The 22,458-nt window shown below is 45.1% G+C and overlaps 1 protein-coding gene across 1 annotated transcript in view; it reads right to left on the reverse strand.

Annotated features, from left to right (window-relative positions):
• The window catches only part of LOC139762000 (A disintegrin and metalloproteinase with thrombospondin motifs like), a 181,672-nt gene extending 160,450 nt beyond the window's left edge, over positions 1 to 21,222 (reverse strand). The window contains exon 1 of the mRNA XM_071686780.1: positions 20,365 to 21,222. The gene's annotated coding sequence lies outside the window, so the exon portion shown is untranslated. The remainder of the gene's footprint in view (positions 1 to 20,364) is intronic.
• Positions 21,223 to 22,458: the final 1,236 nt, after the last annotated feature.

Here is a 22,458-nt window from a genome sequence, read left to right on the forward strand (position 1 = left end):
GGCAACAGGAGTGTAAGAAAGCTCTCTCCCCATAACACACAATTAGTAATAACACACACACACACACACACACACACACACACACACACACACACACACACACACACACACACACTTATTCTTTGGCTCTGAGAACAATAGACTTAAACTCTACTAGATTTCATCAGCTTTACACTTCGGCCTTGCTGTCACGCACTCCTTCTCACACACCTCCTTTTAACACACTCTTACCTGCCCTTGGCTTACATTATACTGCTCGGTGGACGGTGTAAGCACACACCAATATACATAAATCAAGCTGGTAGGCGCTGTTCCTTTGTATATCAGAATTATTCCCAACTATACTCATACAGGAATAAGCACATCGTACATATATACATACACACACGCATACACACACACACACACACACACACACACACACACACACATATATATATATATATATATATATATATATATATATATATATATATATATATATATATGGTTAAGAGACGGAGCAATACGAGTGTAAGACTATCTTGCCGTAACACACAAGTTCAACTTCTCGTTATCAATCTTGGTGATAAAACAGTATGTGCAGGAATTATCACTGTGGACCTCCAGTGTGCCCCGAACAGGTGGTAGCACTGTGGGTAAGGATGACCCGCACATCGTCCTTGAGCATGATACTCAACAGAAGACTCAACTTATGATCGAGAGTAAAGCATTAAGATGTATTCGTCTTCATCACCTGCTCCGTACGCAGCCAGAAGGTGTCAAAATAACAAGAGGCGTGTAAACAAACAAGGACAAAAGCGAAACGATGTATGTTGCATTCCTTCCTCCTCCTCCTCCTCTTCTTTTGAAACGACGCAACTGACACTTGAAATAATCTCTGGAAGGACGTAAAAACTTGTCAATTATATCTTACGTGTTGATGTGCGAACACCATCTCTTATAAACTATCTTGAAGTTAGAGTAATTTAGGAAAACGCTTTTTTAAAACCTACAGCTGCGCATACCGACACATACCGTCATGCTGATGCTTGGCAACCATACACACATACACAGTGGTCACATGAAGACTATAACAAGCACCACTGTATAAACTTCATGTCTCAGTAATACCTTGATACCCTCAGTTATCATCATGAACATTGCATTGTGAAGTAAAGGGAAACAAAATCAGTCTCGATTTCAGTACCCCCAAATTCCGAGCTGTGCTCTCTCTATACACTGGTGGACATCAACATCGCTCACTAATTTTCACGGCTCTCCTGACGTACGTGAAGGAAGGCCATTAATTCCAATGACATCACCAGATAATGTGAGAATAGTGAGTTACGTTCGTTGTTCTCACTACCCAGTGATATAAGTATCACTTCTGGTTAGACCATCATTACAAAGGTTACTCGAAAGATTTTGACAGCCCCTTCACTTTCATTCATTCTACACGGTAATGTATTGTGCATTCATTCTACACGGTGATGTATTGTGCATTCATTCTATACGGTGATGTATTGTGCATTCATTCTATACGGTGATGTATTGTGCATTCATTCTACACGGTGATGTATTGTGCATTCATGGGAAATGCTTTTTTACTGTTATTGACAACTTGTTGTCTGACAGTTACCTAAGATTTCATTGTTGTTTATAGAATTGCACCACCTCTGTCAGGTTGTGTGTCGTACACATTACACAAGGAGGTAAAGTAACTGTTTTCCTGTGTGGTAAGCAAAGTTAAACCACAATACTCTGCTGTTGTCATCGTGTTGATGGAATTTATTTATTCTACAGTTACGTGACAACATTTAGTTAATAAACATAAGTTGTTCCCACTCATTCAGTATTAGTATATATGGGATATGCTTGTATTCATCATATGTGTTGTATATAAAGCATATGATTGTATTCATCATATAAGTGTTGTATATAAAGCATATGATTGTATTCATTAAGCAAGGGTTGTATAAAAAGATTGGTCATATTTGTCATATAAGTGTTGCATGACATTCCCAGACAGCCAGTAACGAGCTCCATCATGCACCATCATGTGCATGGCTCCAGCAGAAGGCTGAGGGGCACATGTAGGCCTGAGCGTCTCCCTGACATGTCTGAAAAAATTCAAGAATCTCATCCTCATTTCTACTGATATCTTCTTACATATTGCCTAATATGTGTATATGTACGAGCATATGTGCTTGTGTATGTATATATGTGTGTGTTTTCCAGTGTACGTATATGCTAGTGTATGTGTGCTTATGTTTTGTATGTGTACATATTGTGTTTGTGCGCGTGTGAGCGCGTGTGGTAGGTTACGCCTGCAATATACACTGGACACAACAGGAGACAATAGGAAGGCTGTGTCCTCATTACCACCACAACAATGGACGACGCCGTAATGTTCGCCAACGCACGAAACCCACACACAAAACCTGCCTTAATATCTCCCGCGGACTCTTATCTTGTGTGACTTGTTCCCCCGAACACCAGTAGACCGAGAGTGTGATACCTGGTATGATCCGGCCACGTCATGGACGCAGACCTGGCATCTTACAGAGGCAAACATGGGTGCTAATTGTTGATTTTCTGAGAAGAACAAACTATAAAGACTTCATACACTCACACACACATACACACACACACACACACACACACACACACACACACACACACGCGTATGTAGACTAAGGAAAAGTGAAATCAGTTGTGCACACTTCACCTCATCACTCCAGCCTTGTAAACCATTTTCATGGCAGCCTTGTAAGCGACCTCCTTCTCTCTCTCTCTCTCTCTCTCTCTCTCTCTCTCTCTCTCTCTCTCTCTCTCTCTCGCGCGCGCGCGCGCTCGGGACTGGCCGGGTTGCCCCAGGCGCCGGATACTCTCCCAGGAGAATCTATTTTCTTGATGACAAAACAGAATTCCTCACAGTGCAGTTATGAGAGGCAGTTAGGGATATAAGGTCTTCGTAGTGTGAGTCTGGGTGTTGATCATCGTCATGGGGTGGACAAGCCTGGAGAGGGAGATTAGAGAAAGGGAGTGGGGAGGAGTGGTGGGGGAGAGGAGGTTTTATGGGGAGATATTCAAGGGTAAACAATGCACGAAATGATGAAGGTTTGTCTCTCTTTCAGAATCAAACTTTCCGTACTTTTATTGTGTTCAGTGTGAGCAACAATACGTTCATTGTGTTCAGTGTGAACAATAATGCATTCAGCATGTTCAGTAGGAAAAAAGTACGTTCATTGTGTTCATTATGAAGAACAGTCACAGAAACAGTTAAAAATCTAGAGTGCATTATCTGTATGACTGTAGGTAAAACTGTCTTCTGAGTGGAGTACTGTACCTTGTAACCTTACTATACTGACACACCAACGTAGCATGTATACAGATGCTCCCGACACCATCCCTCCCTCACTGCTTCTCCATCATCTCTCCCTCACTGCTTATCCACCATCCTCCCTCAGTTTCTCCATCATCCACCCTCACCGTATATCCACCATCTACCCTCACTGCTTCTCTACTATCCTCCCTTAGTTTCTCCACCATCCACCCTCACTGCATCTTCACTATTCTCCCTCAATGCTTATCTGCCATATTCCTTCAGTTTCCCCACCATCCACCTTCACTGCCTCTACATCATCCACCCCTCACTGCTTCTCCATAACTCTCCCTTACTGCTTCTCCGCCATCTCCCACCTTTCACTTTTTCCTTGAATGTCAGAAGCACCAACCAACCAGCCCTCCTGCCCTCTGTATTCCACTCGGGCGCAGAGACGTGGGCGAGTACCTCCAGACGACATCCTTGAAGACGTCGACGAGTGCCTTCAAGAATACGAGTGAGTGCTTTCGCACTGACAGAGGTTGACGAATGCCTCCAAGACGACGAGTGGGAGGCGAGTACTTTCACACAAAGAGACGTCGACAAGCACCTTCAAGACGACGAGTGAGTACTTTCGCACAGACAGACGTTCACGAGAACCTCCAGGATCACTTGTCAGCGACGAGAACTTTCACACAAACAAGACACTTTGAGTCACACACATGAAACAGGAACTACCTGCCCTGGGTTCCAGCAGCCAGGGGAAGGGCCGCTGGTGGCCACGCAACAGGAAGCAAGGCTGAGCGCCCCTCAGGGTCTCAAGCTGTACCAGTGACCTCAGAAGTGGGTCGCTCGCATACTTGCAGCGGCAAAGGACATGATCATTATTACTCCCCAGACAACGCCGAGAGTTCCCGAGAACGAGTGGTCTAGCGACAAGGAAGTCAGTGGAGTGGGGGTGGTGGCGATGTAGGTGGTGAGGGAGGTGAGTATGGTGTGAGTGTAGAACAAGGCCACTGGGAGTGATTTAACATGCACCCGCGGGACTTGACTGCTCCTACTTGGACTGTAACAAGCAGTTAGTGGTCAGCTGAGGGCAGAGTCGAAGGATTCGCGTTTTCAAGAGACAGAGCGACATCAAGAATGGCAGGAGGTTACCCAAGATAGCACTCACTGCAAGATATCACAGGCGTGAGAGGGTCCTGTTATGATCGAGGCCCAGGGAAGTCATCAAGGGCGAGGAACAGTATCTCTCCCTCAAGTGAAAGTTATAGAATACCTAGAGTAGTAGTAGTACCTGAAATACACCTGATAACATCTTCAGAGAGTGGGAAAGAAGAAGAAAAAGGAGAAAGTAAGGAAGGCAACTAATGCAAACCTTACGAGGAATTTCTGTCAGGTTGATTATTGAAACCTTTTTCACTTGACAGATGACATCATCCTGACTGATGACATCATCTTGACTAATGACATCATCTTGACAGGTGACATCATCTTTCATAATCTGTTTACCAGAGGAAAGACGCTCTTGTTATTGGTCGACGCTCATAAAAACAGTTTTACCATCACGAGTTTGATTACATTCAACGTAACAAGTAAGACTAGAGGTAACTGATGCTCGATATTGTTGATGTCGTTGTTCTGGTAACACTGCTGCGCAATCAGCTGATCGAAAAAGCTGATGTTCATATTTTCTTTTTCAGAATGAAATGTAAACAAGGAGACGTGGATGAGGTAGGAGTGGGGCAACGACTAGAAAACGAGGAGAATGGTTCAGGATACCTGGGTTTACCTGAGGAGGGAGTACAGAGAGGATGAATAGGATGGCGAGAGTGAGGAAGGTAAAACCGCGAGGGAGAGGGACAGAGAGGCAGGTAAATCGTAACATTTCTCTCGTAGTTGTGCCTTTCCAACAACACCCTTACTGAGCTTTATAAATTTGTCTCATTGCTAGGTCTTGTAAACCTCAACCCTTTTCCACAGCCAATCAACAGCAGTCACCTTACTGAGCTTTACGAACAATATTTCGTTTCTAGTAAGCCTTATAAACAACAGGCCTTCCCCTTACAGAACCTTAAGAGTTATATCATCTTAAGTAACAATCTCTTCCACAAGTCTTAAAGGTAATAACTTTGCATTGCGCCTTATATACAACAGTTCCCTTCATCAGTGTTATAGGTAATAACTTCTCACTGAGCCTTATCAACAGTCGTCTCCTTATGGAGCAATGTAAACAACCAGTTAAGGGCATGATGAATATACGACTTGAGAACATGAAGGTTGAAGCTCTTGAGTATATGAGCACTAAACCACTTTTAATGCATGAGGGTTTACCTTGAGCTGACTTCAGTGGTGTTTTTCGCCCCTAGCTCAGGCCGATTCCAAGCTGCTGAGTTGGATCGTTGGTCGACCAGGCTGTCGGAGGCATAGCAGGTCTGGTATACAGTGTAAATATACATCCAGGAGACTACAAACATTTCCCCACTGTACATATAATGTGACTGAAGGCTGTACACTGTACATGCCATGATGTGACTGAAGGCTGTAGGGAATGTGTGGAATATGATCCTGGGCTCCGGATGCTCAAGGAATTTTCTCTTTTTGTGTTTATCTCACTTTTTGATTCCAAGAGTACTTTTTCTTTTCGAAATCTTCCATGCCTTTCGCGCCCAATAGGCCATAATGGTATAGTGTGGGTTGGAGATAATGTCTTCTCGGATTTCCCATGAGTAAATGATGATTTATCTCTCCAGTCTGCGCTCAAGAGAGCACAACCCCAGTGATTTCAGTCGTACCCAGTAGTTCAGTTCCTTCACCGTATCAATACAGGTCATGAAAGATCTTCGCGCACTTTCTAACTCTGCAGTTTCTCCCGCCTCGAAAGGCAACGTTCGTACATAACAGTCGTCTCTTCGTGGGAGCATTAGCGCCTTGAAGAGGGTCTCTTGAATGCCCACAAGATGCAGCCGACCATCTTCTGCAGGAGGTAATTGCTGACCTATTTTGTGTGCTGAAGGTGAGGTCGCCTGACATTACTACATCGAGCTCCGTTCTATATTCTGTTCTACTTTTAATTTCTTCGTCCTCCTTACACCAGGGAAGCTGAGACGTACACATTGGAAAGTATTTTGCTTTCGATGGCCCTGTGGCAGTGTACTGTTTATGTTAGTATGTAGTTAATCGGTGACTTAGACGACAAGATTTTGATAAGTATTCCACCGTCATCTGCAAAGGATGATATGATCATGACTTGTGGTTGCGTCATTGTTAGGTAAAAGAATGAGGAACAGAAAGGATGGGTCTACGGTTCCAAGGTGACAGATCTCTTTTTTTTTCCCTAACCTTAGAGGCGCTAGAGGTAGCCTGATTTACAACATACTGGGATTTCTTAAGTCAAAAAAGTTGCGCGTCTGTCGTCCGGTTATTCTTATCTTTCGCATTTCATAATGCTTCGCTACTTCGTCCACATCCATCAAAGGCTTGTGCAGAATCTCTTTACATCACAGCATCATTCTCATTGTTCTCCGTCCAGTGACTCTATAGTTGTATCATTGTTGTCAAGCAATTCAGAGGGGCACGATCTTGCCGCCCTGAACCTATGTCGTCCGGAGTTATGTGTATTATTCCAGGCCACAGAGATGGTCACTTTAGATCTTCGGACTCTCTAACAGTGTGCGGCGTCAGTGCAGTCGGTCAGCAGGTTTTTCTTCGACTTGCTTTGCTTTCTCTTTTGCTGAGCGGACGATGTGAGTCAATTTCAAAAACTCGTGGATGATGCCAGAGTCCAGACTTTTTTTCACCCAGGAGATACTCAGCGGTCGATCACGTGGTGTTCTGTGTTTCCTGGGTCATGTCACGTCTTGGAGGAGGATGCATGGGCATGTTGGCCCTCATGAAGTCTTGTGGTGAGGTGGTGAGTCTCTGTCGTGAGTAGCGAAAGGTGATGAGTCTTCAGGAGTAAGTCACGTGTGTCTCATATCTGATTTGGGTTTTTGGCTCACTGACCACCAGATCATACTGCCCATGAAGTATCTCATTCCTGCTCACTGACCACCAGATCATACTGCCCATGAAGTATCTCATTCCTGCCTTGGTAATCACTCGTGTACGTGCCATCCCATCCATGGTCCTAGTGGCCATTAAAACCAAAATTGTTGATGTCGCCTCCATGGTAACGTGTGTTTTGCATACATAGTTTTCGCAGGGTGTGACCCGAGTATAGTTGTGACGTTACAGATTTACGTATGATGAAATCATGAGTATGATGAAATCATGAGTATAATGAAATCATGAGTATGATGAAATGATGAGTATGATGAGTACTTGAGCTCGATGGCCGCGTTTGTAAGATGAGCTTATGAGGACAATAAGTCCTTGAGTTTGATGAACCCTTGATCGTTATGAGCCCATGGGTATAATAAACTCTTGATTTTTATGAGCACTTGAGTATACTGAACCCTTGAATACAATGAATCTTTGAGTATACTGAACCCTTGAATACAATGAATCTTTGAGTATACTGAACCCTTGAATACAATGAATCTTTGAGTATACTGAACCCTTGAATACAATGAATCTTTGAGTATACTGAACCCTTGGGTACAACGAACCCTTGATCATTAAGAACCCTTGAGTATACTAAAGCCTTGAATATGATGAACCCTTGAGTGCAATCGGTTCTTGAGTACGATGATCCCTTGAGCAAGATTGAACATAAGCTGAACACCACACCGTAGCTCTGGAGGTACAAGGGGCAATATTGTCACTTGGGAGTAATACTGATCTTTGATTGTATCATTCTCGTCTGGGGTAATACTGATCTGTGGAAGTATTACCAATCTTTAGAAACAATAGGCTAATGATCCATGGGAGTAACAGTGATCAGTGGGAATATTGATAATCTCTTGGAGTAATAGCGACCTTTGTTAGTAATATTGATCTTTGGGAGTAATAGTGCCCTTTGGGAGTAATAGTGACCTTTGAGAGTAATGGTAACCTTTGGGAGTAATAGTGACCTTTGGGAGTAACTGTAACCTTTGAGAGTAATAGTGCCCTTTGGGAGTAATAGTGACCTTTGAGAGTAATGGTAACCTTTGGGAGTAATAGTGACCTTTGGGAGTAACTGTAACCTTTGAGAGTAATAGTGCCCTTTGGGAGTAATAGTGACCTTTGAGAGTAATGGTAACCTTTGAGAGTAATAGTGACCTTTGGGAGTAACTGTAACCTTTGAGAGTAATAGTGACCTTTGGGAGTAATAGTGACCTTTGAGAGTAATATGATCTGTCCAAAGTGTTCGCTAGAGTCGCAGATCAGCTGATTAGCCAACCTCCCAGTCATCGCTTGGTCACCAAGCCACAAACGATATTGCCTGAAAAAAAACATGAAAATAGACGAAGAAATCTGAACACACTGACAGGTGGCAGTAAGGATCACTCAGGTCGGTGTGTGTGTGTGTGTGTGTGTGTGTGTGTGTGTGTGTGTGTGAGGGACGGGGAATGAGATAGGGTGGGGTTGTTTCGTGTGTGTGGGAAAGGGGTTGGGGGGAGGCAGTCGTGTGAATGGTGCGGGAATTACAGCCACTCACTGTAATGTACTGTTACTTTCAACCGTTCTGCCTGGAACAGGAAGTGTGTGAGTGTGTGTGTGTGTGTGTGTGTGTGTGTGTATGTGTGTGTGTGTGTGTGTGTGTGTATGTGTGTGTGTATGTGTGTGTGTGTGTGTGTGTGTACTTATGTATACTGCGGAGGACGTAGTATGATTCTGGAGAGGATGTAAATTCATAAATAATAAGAATAATAATGATAATAATAATAATAATAATAATAATAATAATAATAATAATAATAATAATAATAATAATAATAATTATATTAATAATAATAATAACAATAATGATAATATAAATAATAATATCAATGATGATAATAACAACAACAATAATAATGATAATAATAATAATAATAATAATAATAATAATAATAATAATAATAATAACACAACGATATAAACAGTCAACTGCAGATTAAACGTGAAAATATAAGTAAGAAACACCTTACACACTACAATACCCAGGGGATATATAATGGTCATGTTCAGGTTCTTATATAAGGGCGGAGGTCAATATACAGTCTACTGATTATTGATGATGTGTGTGTGTGTGTGTGTGTGTGTGTGTGTGTGTGTGTGTGTGTGTGTGTGTGTGTGTTTTGTGTGCATGTATGTATGTGAGCGCGTCTGCATCTATATATATATATATTTCTACAGTAAGATGACGTTCAAGTTTTCCTCATATTTCATAAGTGTCTAGAGACGTAGTCCTACACTCACATTTTGAATAGATACTTTAACACCATGAATGAAGGTCTGGCTTGTTCAGAGCGGCCACCTGTATGGCCAGACCCCATACAACAAAAACACAGTCACATCCGGGTATCTGGACAAACACTATGTACGGTTGATTTACCGGGGGTCAGTACTGTGTTATTACGTGTTACGGAGAGAGAGTTTGACACTGGTGTTGCCTCGTCTGTTAACCTTGTATGTATGTACCATGTCTTCACACCTAATATGTGCTTACACACACACACACACACACACACACACACACACACACACACACACACACACACACACACACACACACATCCCAGCCTAAGTCAGGTAACCAGTTTTGATCGATCAGTCCCGGGGGTAGGATGAACAGCTGGGATTATTTGTGGGCGAGCTTGACACCCTGCTGACTCATACCCCTACACCACGTGTGATTACTCGACAACCAATACCATGACCCACTATCACCACCCACCACCATAACCCACCCCATGACCCGCTACCATGACCCACTACCACGACCCACCACCATAATTCACCACCATGACCCACCTCCATGACCCAATACCAACTGTAGCTGGAGTAAGAAATTTTCCCTGATCAAACTTTCTTATGAAATATCCACAGCAGAACACGCTCTCCATGATACATGTTGTCTTTTTCTATCATATTCATTTCTACCTGTCTAACGTTGAGCCGGAGGGAGAGGTGGGTAGGGATGTGCCTTCTGCTTGGCTATGCTGTTCCTACGTACTTCCGTCTGTATCTCTCCCTCTGGTTCTAACCATTCATCAGCTGGGTCTATACAGACGTCACCAATCATCATTTCTGCAGACCAGAGCGTCAGAATCCGAAGTTCACAGGTCACATGTCAACACTTGGACGATCACATCTTACAGTTTACTCCTGCAAATGTCGTGTTGACCTGCAACTGATGACCGAGGCAGATATCACCTGGGTTCAGTGATGTGGGTGTGCTGGCACCGAGATTGAGGGTATGAAGAACGTGATTGGTCGACTGAGGTGGTGACGTCTCGTGCTGTCACGGTGACTGACTGCGATTAGTTGCGTGAGAGCCATGACGTCGTCTTAAATGTCATGAAAATAAACTGTGATTCGTGGACTGGAACTATGACGTCACGTTTGCCGTAGCGTAGAGAGAACGGTGCTGGTTAACCACAGACATGATGTCACATTCAGAGCTGTTTACAGAGAACGTGATTGGCTGGCTATCATCGGAGACGTAATGTGTGTTGCACTATTGGACCGTGAGTTAAGCACAGAAAACGTCATTTAGGTTCTCAACTATCTGTCTGAAAAGCTATCGAGAAGAATTTTGGTCCGGCCATAAGAGAATGAAAACGTAAAACACAACAGGAATCTGTACATTCATCACGCAAAGAAAAAGCAAAATTAATAATTCATTGAAACACTTAAATTCTATTAGACAATATATGATTAGAATTTACAACGAGTGATCATCCTGACCAAACCTGTATGATACCTGTTGCTCGTGACTGGCTATGACGTCAGGTGATTGGTTACCATCCAGACATTACGAATTAGTTCTTGAAATAAGGGAATTTTTCTCTTCCATCAAAGGTTCGTTTAAGTTGATTCTGAAACACACACGAACCTCATGACTTCATGTCACATCTCAATCAGGCTCAGGAATATGATTTTCCCTTACACTGTTATTGGCATAAATGTTTTCTCGTGTTAAATAATAAAGAAAACTTTATTATTTCACTTTTCTTTAAGGCGAGAACCAAAGGTTGAACAACGTGAAGCAAAGATTGAACAACGTGAAGCAAAGATTGAACAACGTGAACCAAAGATTGAACAACGTGAACCAAAGATTAAACAATGTGAAGCAAGGGTTGAACAACGTGAAGCAAAGGGTGAACAACGTGAAGCAAGGGTTGAACAACGTGAAGCAAGGGGTGAACAATGTGAAGCAAAGATTGAACAACGTGAAGCAAAGGGTGAACAAAGCACAATCAGACGTCGCCTTCACCAAGGACATACACACACGTGTCTCCGAGAACAGACGTCAATTTCCACTGATGAGTCAAATATTCTGTTAATACTGTACGTTGATACAGTCAGTCATACAATACTCGATACAGGAGAATACACTACAAAGGGGATCAAAATTCTCCCGTCAATGAAGACATTATTACACAGAGTACTCCCTACATCAGAGAAATTACTGATGCAGTAGTCGTTATATGATATGAATTGCTAATGTAATACTCCCTACATCATGGAAATTACTAATACAATACTTATACAATGATGAGAGAGAGAGAGAGAGAGAGAGAGAGAGAGAGAGAGAGAGAGAGAGAGAGAGAGAGAGAGAGAGAGAGAGAGAGAGAGAGAGAACAATACTACAGATGGAGTGAGAATGGACACATTATGAGAGGCAGAACCTTGAGTTGGTTCTCAATAATCTAACGGACAGGTAACTGTCTTACTGTCTACACACACAAACCCCTATCTGTCTGTCTGTATGCCTCTTCTCTCTCTCTCTCTCTCTCTCTCTCTCTCTCTCTCTCTCTCTCTCTCTCTCTCTCTCTCTCTCTCGGTAGTGGGTAGCCACCGACCAGTGAGGTATACCCCCGGGTACTCCCACTTTGCGAATCGGGAGGGTAGGCGACGGCTGCGCAGTGAGCCAGCACTGGAGTGGCTGTCAACTTTCATGCCTATGGTCCAGGTAGGTGTTTTCCTCTCTGTCTCGTGCCACGAATGGGCTGCTGACTTTCAGTCCACAAACATACAACCTCTTCATCTCACACGACTTGTTCTTCATGGCTTCTATAATTTTCCGGTCTTGATCGCTGCTTCCTCGCCGTATCTACTGACATAATCCCTTCGTAAGTAGATACTGCCTCTCTCACCCTGACCTACCCTCTCCTGAACCATGACCATACGATCATCACAATGGAACTAAGGAAAGACCAGTGTCTCCCCTGCGGGAGGCGGAGGGAACCCAAGCGAACGCCAGAGTCCGGCTGGATAAATATATACACCGTCATGTTTGGCTGAGTCAGTCGTGTGGTTGAACTAACACCTTGAGTGAAGGTAGAGTGTTAAGTACGGGACTGGCATGAGTCGTCAGAATGAGTGCATTCAGGACTCACGTTATTCTTTAAGCCCCGGGTTCAGGGTGGGAGGTGGGCGTGTGGACCTCAGTGTGTTCCTCTTAGTGACGAAGTCGTCACCCTTCACCACACCACAGGATGTTGTGCTGTCAGCGTGACCTGATCTCACTCGAGTATTGCACATCACACAGCCTCGTTCTCACACTACTTTTCCTCACCTTTCAACTTAATATCAAATTATAAAAAACATGAAGAGAAGGAAAAAATACTTATATATAAGACCCTCTTCCTGCTTCTTGAACTTAAGAATGCTTAGATGGTGACTTTAAACTTAAAAACACTGAAATGTTGACTTTACAATACCTTGCTTTTCAGTGGGAGGGGAAGCAAGAGCTGTTTGCTTCACGGATTAACTAAGATCATTTTGATCTCTGTGGAACAAAGTCTTTTGTGTTGAAACCTTCAAAAAATAAGGAAAAAAAATATTGATTACGTAAGATTTGAAGTCAGTATTGTCTTAAGACCTTAAAGTTAATGTTGAGGAAGGAATAAACTCTCTTCGAGAGAGAGAGAGAGAGAGAGAGAGAGAGAGAGAGAGAGAGAGAGAGAGAGAGAGAGAGAGAGAGAGAGAGAGAGAGTAAAGACAACATTGCTGACCACACCCTCCTACCAGTTCAGCAGTACCATTAACCACCGACCCCACCCCTTCCCCATCCGGCGCCTGACCCGGAAGCGAGGGGTGGGAGGGAGGTGGTGGTGGTGTAACAGCTATGACCTTTGACCCCGTGCCAGGTGGCTACACCAGGAGACCACAAGGTTACGTAAGTAATGATCCAAGTCGACGGTAAATGATATATGAGGCATTAGACTGTCGCCATGGTGCCTTGGTGTTGTGTGTGTGAGGGGGGGGAGGTTACCTTCAGTCACCCAAGTGTTACCTTCAGTTACACCAGTGTTGTGTCACCCTTAGTCACCCTAGTGTGTCACCCCAGTGTGTCACCCTGTGTGTCAGTCATGGTTTCTCCCCAGATGAACCAAACAAAATACAATGTTTTCTTTTCCGTCGATGTTTGAACGCTTTTGTGCAATTATCTGGCCATTTGTTTGGTCTCTCTAGGTTTTGATTTGTCTTTTTAATGAAAACTGTAAATTTTCCAGACAAATTTTGATCTGGAAACGTTATCCCGTTAGCAACACACGTGTATGTTAGAAATAGCCAGTACCTCGACCACATGTGCCCAAGGGACTTATATCTCAAATACTATTAGAGGCTGAGATTGAGAAAATCTGGCATAACAGCCAAAGGAAGATCTCTCATTCTATATCGTTTGTATTAGATGAAATTTTGCCACTAAATTCGCCGTTTCATTGTTGCACTGTGAGTCTCCTAGCCTTTCCAAGGTTTGATCTTAATTGTTCTTCCGATATCTTGTCAAATGTTGGGACAGCTGTAGCCCTAAGAACTCTGGTTCTGTGAAATCGTTAGAGCTCAGCGTTATCACAAATTCGTTATTCTTTTGTGACACAATCATCGATATGGTATGAGAAAAAGCATGTCCATCTCGTGGTCATCCAGAGTGAAAGGGTAAACAGACCGAGGCAAAGAACGTTGAAGAGGTGTTTGCAGACCCGACTCTTAAAAACTGGGAAAGAAAGATGCAACGTATCTGCCAACCCTCGTGTGGCTGGTCTCCACATAGAAACTACGGGAAGCAGTAGCTGCTCTACCGTGCCGTGGAAGCAGGACTTAGTGGATGGGTCACATGCAGACAGATCATATGAGCAGTAAGTGAAATATCCTTTACATCATGGAGAGAGGAGCAGCAACAGCACGTCGAACGGTGAGTGAAAGTTCGATAGAGGTCATAGCAGAAGAGGAAGTTATGCATCAGAAAACTCAGAAAGACAGAGGAACCAAATGAAGGAAGTTTCGAAAACAAAGAATTTTGTGACGGCCTGCCAACTGCTGCAGATATGTCGAGGATTACGGCAAAACCTTCACCAAAAGTCTGGAGAGTAGAGGACCAGAGGTGAGTCGTATGGGACGAAAGATCACCATTTGGCCTTGCGCCATAAAAGCCATGTTGGTGATCCGAAAGAAGGGAAGGAAATTATAGGTGTTTAAGAAAGTGAAAGCAGAGGCGAGTTTCAAAGACTTGAACCGTCATCTTGTTTAGTGGATAGACAGCAACCAGGTGGTAGGCTTCCAAGAAGAGAGAAAACTCTTGAGTCCTTACATAAGAGAAACAGGCGAGCAAGGATCAGAGCAAGACCAGAGGCTCACTCCTTAATATGACGAGGTGTGTCATCAGGCCATCCATCTTGTGGTCTGGGGAGTACTCGGACGGCCTGGTAGGGAGAGGATACAGGGTAGGGCATGAGGCTCAGTGGAAAGTGATGGAAGGGGAGGACTGCATGTTCAGAATTCCTATTTTGATTACCCAGTAGAGTAGTGTATCTTGAGCTTACGGCACATCGTGATTTCTTAGTGTATTTGCAAACTTTGCTTCAAGTGAGGCGTTCTGTACACGTGTCTATGTTTCTCATTCCTCGTCTGGCGCTGAGGAATGAGAAATATTGTATACGAAATGTCGCATACCAGACATCACAAAGATATCATTTACTGAAGCAATATTTCTCCTGAGATTACATTCGTCTTAATTCTAAAATAGAGTTGATTTTATTCTTTATGTTACGTACAGTTAATTTCTTACATATTTCCAGGGTGTAGATATTACATCAGGAAATGTGGATCAGTTCAAGATGGCGGTCAAAAAAGAAAATCACATTCGTGGGGTGTGTCATGTTAGCGACCCCTCCCCAAGCCGTTCAAGGTCTGACCTTTGAGTGTGACCAACCTGAGGCGAAATGGATCTTAAGTCTATACTTTGAGCGTTTATCGCAGAAGGGTTGACCTTTGAATAAGGCCAAACCCCCGTCAGGAAAGACCCAGCGCCGGAAAATCTCTAATCAACCTACAAGTCTGTTCTCCTCAACCCTATAGAAAGGGCGGGTAGGTCCAGAGGCGGGGGTGAATGTGATATCTGTAGGTCAGCCTCGGAGACGTGGCCACTACGAGTGTGTGTGTGTGTGTGTGTGTGTCGACACCATGGAGGAGGAAGGGGAGGTCGAGTCTTGCTCATAAACACAGTCTCCCACCTGGGAACCCTCAGGGGAGGCGGCAGGGGATAGTTTGCAGGGGGATGTGATGGGGGAGGCTGGAGGAGGAGACGGAGGTATCTGAACTTCTTGGTTTCTTCAGCACAGGATAATCATCAGTCTTTCTCAGCGATGTTCTGAGCTGACGACACAACAGGCCATCATCTCCTCGAGGGAAGGATTGCAGTGTCGGGACCTCACACCACTGGAGGAGGAGGTCAGCCAACGCCGTCAGCTCACTAGGCCCGAGAGATCTGCTGTCGTGCTGTAAGCTCACACACACACACACACACACAGACACACACACACACACACACGCACACACACACACACGACGCCGAGGTTTAAGTTGTCTCCACGTCGGAGAGAGAGAGAGAGAGAGAGAGAGAGAGAGAGAGAGAGAGAGAGAGAGAGAGAGAGAGAGAGAGAGAGAGAGAGAGAGAGAGTCTTGGCCCGTCATCGTGTGACAACAAATGAGAGTAATGAAAGTGTATGGGAAGGAGGCCTCGTGTGGCCACGTGTGTGTGTGTGTGTGTGTGTGTGGGTGGAGGGAGGGGAGGGGGGGGTAGATGGGTCAGGGTAGCCCAGGGTTTAAGGTCTCCACAAGACGACAACTTTCTCGATCTACCGAAAAGGTGACGGGCGTCGTTGGCCCACTTACCCCCGCCCCCCTCAGCACGCGCGCCAGGCACGACGCCTTACTACCACTACTACGACCACTATCACTACCACCGCTACTACTACACACACACCTCTCACTTACGTGGTCACGAGACGCGTCATCAACCCAACCAACACAAACAGTTTCACTTCTTGACGCCAGTACGAGGAAAGCCACACTTACCGACCAGGTTACTCCTGCCTCGCTGGAGGAAGAGTTCCATCTGGTACTTGGCGACCAGGAGGTAGAGTGGGTGGCTGTGTCCTGGGTGACGTGAGGTACGTTATGTGAGAGAGAGAGAGAGAGAGAGAGAGAGAGAGAGAGAGAGAGAGAGAGAGAGAGAGAGAGAGAGAGAGAGAGAGAGAGAGAGAGAGAGAGAGAGAGAGAGAGAGAGAGAGAGAGAGAGAGAGAGAGAGAGAGAGAGAGAGAGAGAGAGAGAGAGAGAGAGAGAGAGAGAGAGAGAGAGAGAGAGAGAGAGAGAGAGAGAGCTTTTTCGAGGATATAAACACGATGGGTTAGCCGCGGGGCAGACAGGATGATGTATGACTCGTCATTGTAATCATATTCATCTCAGTGATCGATGTCACCATAGCCCTCATCATCCTATAACTTGATGTCTTATCTACGTCATCATCCTTCAACTTGATGTCATATCTACGTCATCATCCTACTCATCCCAACCTCACTTATCATCCTCATTTTTATTATGATAACCAAGAATCAATTACATTCTTCATTCACCAAATCATCATCCTGGTTTCCAGTATAATTCTTACCGAATCATCATCACTTCTGTCACACTGAACCCTCAGATGTGCTTCATAGAAAGATTGGTAAAACTTAGATAATCCATATGACTCATTGTGTATAATGTTATGATGTACAATATGAATGTGTATAATGTTATTATGTACAATAACACTTTATTATTAAGCCCCAACATTAGACTCCAACATATACCCCACCATACATCCCCACCATATATCTCCAACACAAACCCTTATTATACACGGTTACCATACACTCCCATCATACACCCTCACTACATACCCCTACCATGCACACCTACACCTCATATTCCCCCCACCAGCACCCAGCTCCGACACCTCTTGCCCTATACCACCACATACTAGCTCCCTCTCCACCACACTACACCACATTAATGGAACTCCTACACTCACCCCCTTCCCATCCCCCTCATCCAATCGCTCTCCCACTTCACTGTGATGTGACATTGAGCGTATAGCAACAGTTATGATAAACAGCGACTCTGTTTTGCCAACTGGGCAGACAGCGTCGACCCAGCAGTCCCAACTGCCACTAGTAAGTTGAGTGTTAAGCACGGTTAGAGAACCATCTGTGGGGATTACTGAGACAGGTGGTATGAACTGTTAAAAACAAGGGGATTACAGAGGCAGTTGGTGAGAGTTACAAACCACCTGAGGATTACAGTGACAGATAGATAGATAGCTACATAGATAGCTAGACAGATATACAGATATACATCGATACATGCATACTGAAGCGAATAGACGATAGTGATATAGACAGATATATCGAATTACACATCAGAAGACAGATGGGCCACAACGGCGGATGTGAAGGTCAACAGAGTATTACGTCGCGTTCTAAACTGTGGACCTGGCCTGTATTTGGTTGTATATATATATATATATCTATGTACTTTTCTAAGCATCTATTGATCTATCTACCCAGATACCTGTGTGGGTGTGTGTGTGTGTGTGTGTGTGTGTGTGTCTAGACCCCACATATCACTAAAGCCCTACACAGGATTGGCCAGGTGAGGGCGTCCTAGGGTTCGAACCACAGGTCCCTCGCACAGCAGGTCACATGACCAGTTGGCCACACGAGTCTATTCACACACCCAGGAGTTGTTCAATGACATACATCTTCTATAATTACCAGGTCATATTCCTTTGTGTGATGACTTCCGGCCGCCAGGTGTGTTTAGTGGGGGTGCGAAAGGTAATTGGTTGTTGGTATAATACCTAATAAGACTTTGATAAGAGAGGATGATTAGAAACGATTACAACACAGGTCGACATTGACTTTCACTGAATATCCTGGCTCCCCATTATCCATGTACAGCGCATAACACCTACTCCTGTAGCTCCCCACAATGTGTGAAATTCCCTCGCTCTTGTTTTATTTTCTTCATCACCCGTGTGAGTCACTCAGCCTCTCGTATCTTCCTCCCGCGCCCTGTTACTAATGATTTCCCCAACTCGATTTTTTCCTTCATACACCACGTAGATTTCCCCAGACTCATACATTTTTCCCCCTAGTGCCGTATACTTCTCCTTGATGCATCTGTCTTTCCCTAGGATCCATCTATTTTTTTTTTTCTTTTTCGCGTCGCGCTCCATAACCATCGCTCACATTCATCGGTTTCTACCCCTACCGCCACCCGCATCTCTCCCCAAACTTTCCCTTCTCACCATTGTTCTCTCCCTCAACACCCCTTATCCTTCCCCCACGCAAGAACCCCCGCTCCCCATCATCCTCTCTCCTCCACCATAACCGGTTCTGCCACCATCACTCGTCCCATAGACTGGCAGGTGTATGTAGGGGACGCCAGACGCATCTTGTCATGGGTTGCAGGTGTGAGGTCGGTGCTGTTACACCTGCACCATGAGGCTGAAGGTGTGGGGATGAACTTATCACTCTTGTTTGCCTCTGTGTACAAATGTAGATATAGTAGTACACCTGCACATGGAAAAATTAAGTATGAATGCCACTTCACTACACCTGTCTACGGGGCACAGATGTGAGTAGCAGAGATGCAGAATTGTTCTTATATACTTCGTAAATGCTTCATTATCATGACCTTGCGTGGCTACAGGTGCTAAGGCCATAGTCACACACTTTTCTCTTAAGATAAAGGTGCAACAGGAGTTTTCCTACACCTGTCCTGTGTGTATGCACCACAGAGGACAGGTGGCAGGAGATGTAAGGCACTTCTATGGCACGGCTCAGGTGGCCAGGATATTAAGAACGATTGTAGTATACACGCCTAAACCCTCAGCTAGGAAGGGAGGTGTGTATGTATGTGTGTGTGTGTGTGTGTGTGTGTGTGTGTGTGTGTGTGTGTGTGTGTGTGTGTGTTTACGTCGCAGTAGTAATTCTATTTTTGTATAATGGTGGACATAAACCTATATTTGTGTTTTCATGGGTATTCCTTTTCGTTTAGATATATGTATGTATACTTATGTTATAGTCAACACTTCCAAATCTGTAATCATATAACTAGATTGCATGGAAGTGGGAAGGGGACATTCAACATGCAATACGACATTTTGAAGCAGAGCCCTCCTCCTCCCACCTCCTCCTCCTCCCGTGTACAACATACACTACCGTCACTTGGAACAGTCTATAATGTGCCACGGGACGACGGCGGGAGTTGGCCCAGGTGGAACACCTCAGCTTATGTGATGCTGGAACAGTTGCAGCCAAGGGTGAGACCTTGGCTGGGCCAGGCTCACCTCACGATATACTGTTATTGGTATATTATCCTGGTTAGGTTGGACGCCGCTACCCTCACCCAAAGTCGTCGCTGTCGCTTTCAACATGATCGTAATCACTGTCATTTTTGACTCATCATTATCACCATCATGATCATCATTCTGGAAAATGGTCATCATCAAGATTGTCCAGGACTCGCTTGGTTCCACCGGTCAACACCTGCTAACATAACTTAGCGGACACAGCTAAAAATAAGCCATTCGAGAACCAGTCCTCAGGCGCGGGAAAAAGTGGACAATTAAGTGAGAAGACCAACTTACCTTTACCTGCCGATGAAAACCTGCGCCCTTAGCTAGGGGTGGTTTCCAGCTTCCGACTGGAGTCTCCTGGAAGTCTTGAGGAATTGCTTAATTCTTCAGTGGGAGATATGAGGCCCTTGTGGGAGTCGGGAGTGTGGAAGGGGTTGGAAGAACACAGAGAAGTGTAGAGCGAGACTGATCGAAGCGAGAACACAGGAGACTGAAGGGGGACTGGCAACGAATTGTGGCAAGAGACAATATGGCAGAAGACTAAGGCAGATACAGAGGAAATATGAGGATCGATGGGTTGGGAGGAAGAGTGAAGTTATCTCCCTAGATAAAGATAGGTGAAGGAACGTAAGGGAGAAGAGGTGAGATAGAGGGAGGGAGAGAGAAGACAGCAGACGCAGACACCCCTCGCGCTCAGCCCTGGCATCCTCGGTCCACACACATCACAAGGGTCCAACAACACCACTATCCTGAGCACCCGAGAGGGGACCACATGCCACTTTTCACTTCCAATATACGTATCAGTCGCTTCTTTATTTCTATTTCTAGTGATTTTCCTGACCACTAGTGGACGGAAAAGAGCCAGAGCGGACGGCCATGTGACCCAACACTCTCTGAGTCACCACTGCATCACGATCTAAAATACCGACGGGTGAGGCACTGTCGACCGTGGGCTCCTCCAGGCAGTGAGTACCGCAAGGTGTATCACTGTCGCCCCTCACGGCTCACTTCGCCCGCGGGTGTGAAGGTGACTGAGGAGCGAGTATATCCGACGCCCGTATATCCAGGGTGGCACTCTGGGCGGCACAGTGGAGCCTGGCAGCGTGTGTGTGAGTCCGCCACTGTCGACACGAGCACTGACTGACCCACATCTACGTCCGCCCGACAGTTCCCCCTTTCTCCCCGACCACCCAACTTTCCTGCCTCCAAGAAAGTGCGGCAAAGCTGTACTGCTGTTCGACTTCACTTACGTCATACACATAAAACTAACTTTTCTTCAATATTCTAATAACACACACGAGAAGCCCCAGGAGCACCTCTCTTCCCTAGCACAGATTTGGAGCAAAAAACGACAGAGTGACTGGAGGTAAGAGAACCATGGCGAGCGGGAAAGTGAAAGTGCTTCTCGACGGCGCGTATGTGTGTGCATGCGTGGCCCTCCACTACGCCCGCACTTGCACCAGGAATGAAAAACCTAAGAGACGGTCTTAGAGGAACCTTAGACTGTTGTGCTCTCACATCGGGTGAGTCTCACTCCCTGGCAGTCGGGGTGTCGGGGCAGGGCTGCAGCTGCTGGGGCTGTTGGTGCACTGGATAAAGAGCCTGGACGTCAGGGTCTCTCCCCCACGGCCTGGCTCACTGCAGGGGCGTCGTCACCTCCCACAACGCTCAAGGACGTCCGCTCTGACGCCAAGAGGACAGGTGTTACAGATACTGTAAGCGCCAGGACACAGATTTTATCGATGCGTTTGGTCTCATAAGACAGGTGTTACAGATGTTATTTGCCTGATGACATGTCACAGATACCGTGGACGCTGGAAGACAAATGTTACAGGTGTTGTAGGCGCCGCAGGACAGGTTTTACAGATGTTTTCTTGCCTGATGATATGCTACAGACTCTGTAGGTACCAGGGAATAGACATTACAGATGCTATTGGTGATTTACAAGTATAAAAGCCACAAGACACGGACGACAGATGTTAAAGATGCTGCAGGTGCCAGGAGACACATGGTGTCAGGGGACACATGCTGTTGGAGCCAGGGTACAGATACTGCTAGTACCAGGGACAAGTGCTGTTGGCACAAGGGACAAGTGCTGCTGGCACCAGCGTATGGTGTTGGTGGTACTAGGGAGTAGTTGCTGTCGTTATCAGGGAACAGGGTGTGAAGATCTTCTGTGAATGGTCTTCTATGGTATATCTTACAGTCTAAAACGAGCACTTTTTTACCTGTTACAGGTGAGAAATCTGCGATTAGACGCTCTTGCGTAAGATTCAGTCAGGCGCAACCGTATAGAATCAACGTTACGAGTCACTTGTGACCAAAAAAAAAAATAAAGAAAAGAATAGACTTTCTGCTTCTTCTGCGTCACGTAACGGACCCTTG

Source organism: Panulirus ornatus, chromosome 42, assembly GCF_036320965.1.
Source record: "Panulirus ornatus isolate Po-2019 chromosome 42, ASM3632096v1, whole genome shotgun sequence".
NCBI classification, from domain to species: Eukaryota; Metazoa; Arthropoda; class Malacostraca; order Decapoda; family Palinuridae; genus Panulirus; species Panulirus ornatus.